This window comes from Anomaloglossus baeobatrachus, unplaced genomic scaffold (assembly GCF_048569485.1).
Source record: "Anomaloglossus baeobatrachus isolate aAnoBae1 unplaced genomic scaffold, aAnoBae1.hap1 Scaffold_137, whole genome shotgun sequence".
Classification (NCBI taxonomy): domain Eukaryota; kingdom Metazoa; phylum Chordata; class Amphibia; order Anura; family Aromobatidae; genus Anomaloglossus; species Anomaloglossus baeobatrachus.
The window spans coordinates 171,104-175,305 of record NW_027441907.1 but is presented as its reverse complement, the minus strand read 5'-3'; the positions used below and the strand labels follow the sequence as shown (position 1 = coordinate 175,305).

General features: G+C 44.2%; 1 pseudogene; it reads left to right on the top strand.

Moving 5' to 3' along the window:
* Positions 1-458: 458 nt before the first annotated feature.
* Positions 459-664, top strand: LOC142260592 (U2 spliceosomal RNA; annotated as a pseudogene).
* Positions 665-4,202: the final 3,538 nt, after the last annotated feature.

The following is a 4,202-nucleotide window of genomic DNA, read 5'->3' as shown; positions in this document are numbered from 1 at the left end:
TGGTCCTGTCCTGTCCTGTCCGTCCGTCTTTTTGTATCATGAATTGGAAAGACTGCAAGGGGGAGGGGAGGTGCTTGTGCCCAAAAGGAGGAGTTATTCAGATTCATTGCAGTGGGCGGCGGCTGCAAAAAGTACCATTCTCCTTGTTTTTGCTCTGCAAAACAGCCTTTTCAAGGGTTTGGCTTGGGTGACAAAATGTCTTCTGTAGGCGTGGGTTTGTCTCCCTCTCCCTAAGATGTGTCCGGTATAGGCCAGGGTGCCACTCAAGGCCGTAACCAATTCGGGTTATAGCTTCTCGGCCTTTTGGCTAAGATCAAGTGTAGTTTCGGAGGACGCTACCTTGGTCGGTACTGGAAGGTGCCTGGGATTGCACGTCTGCCGGCCTTGAGGGAGTGTGTGCGCCTTCTGGTGACACATAGCCCTCTTGTGCCTGGACGGTTCCCAGGCAACGGGAGGCGATCACCTTTGTTATTTTGAAGTCCTACTGATAAACAGAAAAAAAAAAAATTAAATCTGTTCTTATCAGTTTAATATCTGATACGTCCCCTCTCTAGGGACCATATATTAAATGGATTTTTAGAACAAGGAGATGGAAAAAATCTTGCTCTGTCCACTCCACGCATTGACCTGGTATTGCAGTACCTCCAGGACCGGTGCACCCCTTCTTAACCGAGTTTCCAAAAGCAGAACTCAATTCACCTGATTCAAATGAGCCTCATTAGTGAATTGAAAGAAAGCAAAAACTTTATATGCACCTCAATTTGGCCAATTCACTTTTCACACTTTCACCCTTTTTTTTTATCTTTCACACCTTTTACTTGCTTTATTGATGCAAAAGCTGTGCCAAATAGCAAACTCATCTCCACTCAACTTGACCAACTCTGCTATGTCCCGTGCAGTATCTTATTCTCAGTCTTATCTAGATCATTTGCAATTGAATAGAATAGATCCCTTTTGGACACATTGGATTCAGCTGCTGCAGTGACTGCAGGTGTTAGAAGATGCAGACTTGGCATCAGGTGCTGTCTATCAGATTCCACTCCAATTAAAGCTTCCATTGTTTTTCGGTGTTTTCTTTGAGCAATGATGATGTCTTTAGTGATCTGTTGGCTCCCTCTCCTGGAGGAAGAGTTTGCTTGCTCTTGGACTTTCAAAAAGAGAGGTCATGATAGACATTTAGCTTCTGAGCCCAATTGGGGACAGTCATGGGTGATGAATGTTTTGCAACCTGCTGCGAAGCCTGATACCGCAATATAAGGAACGTCAAATACTAAGAATGGGCGGCCTATGAAAGAATTAGTACTTTCATTAAGCATACTTAAACGGCTAATTGGGAATAGACAAACTGTAAAAAGCCCTCTGAGAAAGCCCCTCTCTATCCTTTGTCAGTAAGCTTTTCTGTAGTCTGCCTGTTGATGTATTTTCCGTTTGAACAGTGCACAACATGAAGTGACGGAACACTGGCTTGTCACAATGTCCCCCGCTGACATCACAATAGCGCTGCTGCCTAGAAAGCCAGCTGCGCAGCAGAAGTTGCTCTTTGGGTGGGATGGTGCGCTAATGTATCTATTCCTGCTTGGTGAGAGTTTGACATGATCTAGAGCAACGAGTTCCAGCGGCTAGCGGTTGATTATTGGCTGTAATGGGGCTTTCTGGCTGGTGCTAGCCTTTCTTCTTAGCACACAGGAACCACAATCCCTACACCATGCTTCGATGGATTCTCTCATTCCAGCCCAGTAAAACTACATATTTCACACAGTTATAGGCAGCCCATGGGCATTCACCTGGATTAAAACCCATAACAGCTCATAGACCAAACAATCAATCTACCACTGGACCAAAGACAGGAAGCTAAATCCACTGCCTGCGGTAACTAACTTAATCCTATAGGCTACTCACACAACAAACCCAAGAGAAAGGAAAAAAACATGGCTTCGATTATCCATCCAATGAAAACGCATAACCATTGTGAGCCATTGGACAATGCAATTGCACACATGGTGACATGGTGCACGGCCCAATGAATCAAGTCTGTACTTCATATTCACGGTTTAAGCCCTTGGGTTTTAATGTGTCCAGAGTACATATCCAGAAAGATTCCCTTTTTTTGTGCTAAGCACAAGTCAACAATACATTGTAAGCAGATTCTATTACCAGTCCCACACCATTTTGTGACGCATAATCACACAGTGGCCCAATTAAGATTCCAAGTCATCGAACATGTCCCAGCCATACGCAGAGGAGGCAATAGAATTAGGAAGCTCAAAGAAAGGGAATCTTTCTGGATATATACTCTGGGCACGTTGGAACCCAAGGGCTTAAACCATGAATATGAAGAACCGACTTGATTCATTGGGCCGTGCACATTTTTTCTAACGCCCGGTTCTTTTTCGTGTTCACACTATATATGGTTCCACTATGTATGGAGTTCCATTCTTCCTTGTTTTTTATTTGTCATGTTTGTCATGTCTGATCAACTGGTTACATTATGTCTGATTACCTTGTCTAACAGTTTTTTCTCCCCTTTCTTTACCTTCCATGTTCCCATAGTCACGTGAAATATCCCTGTTGCACTTGATTACGGCTCACTATTCACTATAGGATGTCTTATATCTAACATCACACTCTCACCCATCAGCACTCTATAGGTTTGTATAAGGTATGCGCTTACACATCCGGTCCTCCATAGGTATTTCCACTTATGTAACACTATCCCTATGATCACTCATAACTCATACCCTTGTAGTCAATTACAGCCTCCTCTCTCCCCCCCTCCCCTTCTCCCTTTCCATCTATAATTTTGCCATATATACTAGCAAACACTCAGTGTACCTAGTGGCATCCTATTCGTGGCTATTGGACCTTGCTATAGTCCCACTAGTGCCAAGACATTTGCAGAGCGCATCTGCCTGCGTTGCACACTCCAACTAATTATAAGTAAGCCATTATACTAGCAAACACTCAGTGTACCTAGTGGCATCCTATACGTGGCTATTGGACCTTGCTATAGTCCCACTAGTGCCAAGACATTTGCAGAGCGCATCTGCCTGCGTTGCACACTCCAACTAATTATAAGTAAGCCATTATACTAGCAAACACTCAGTGTACCTAGTGGCATCCTATCTGTGGCTATTGGACTTTGCTATAGTCCCACTAGTGCCAAGACATTTGCAGAGCGCATCTGCCTGCGTTGCACACTCCAACTAATTATAAGTAAGCCATTATACTAGCAAACACTCAGTGTACCTAGTGGCATCCTATACGTGGCTATTGGACCTTGCTATAGTCCCACTAGTGCCAAGACATTTGCAGAGCGCATCTGCCTGCGTTGCACACTCCAACTAATTATAAGTAAGCCATTATACTAGCAAACACTCAGTGTACCTAGTGGCATCCTATACGTGGCTATTGGACCTTGCTATAGTCCCACTAGTGCCAAGACATTTGCAGAGCGCATCTGCCTGCGTTGCACACTCCAACTAATTATAAGTAAGCCATTATACTAGCAAACACTCAGTGTACCTAGTGGCATCCTATACGTGGCTATTGGACCTTGCTATAGTCCCACTAGTGCCAAGACATTTGCAGAGCGCATCTGCCTGCGTTGCACACTCCAACTAATTATAAGTAAGCCATTATACTAGCAAACACTCAGTGTACCTAGTGGCATCCTATACGTGGCTATTGGACCTTGCTATAGTCCCACTAGTGCCAAGACATTTGCAGAGCGCATCTGCCTGCGTTGCACACTCCAACTAATTATAAGTAAGCCATTATACTAGCAAAAACTCAGTGTACCTAGTGGCATCCTATCTGTGGCTATTGGACTTTGCTATAGTCCCACTAGTGCAAAGACATTTGCAGAGCACGTCTGCCTGCATTGCACACTCCAACTTTTTTAAACTAAGCAATTTTACTAGCAAACACTCAGTGTACCTAGTGGCATCCTATACGTGGCTATTGGACTTTGCTATAGTCCCACTAGTGCCAAGACATTTGCAGAGCGCATCTGCCTGCGTTGCACACTCCAACTAATTTTAACTTAGCCATTATACTAGCAAACACTCAGTGTACCTAGTGGCATCCTATACGTGGCTATTGGACTTTGCTATAGTCCCACTAGTTCCAAGACATTTGCAGAGCGCATCTGCCTGCGTTGCACACTCCAACTAATTATAAGTAAGCCATTATACTAGCAAACA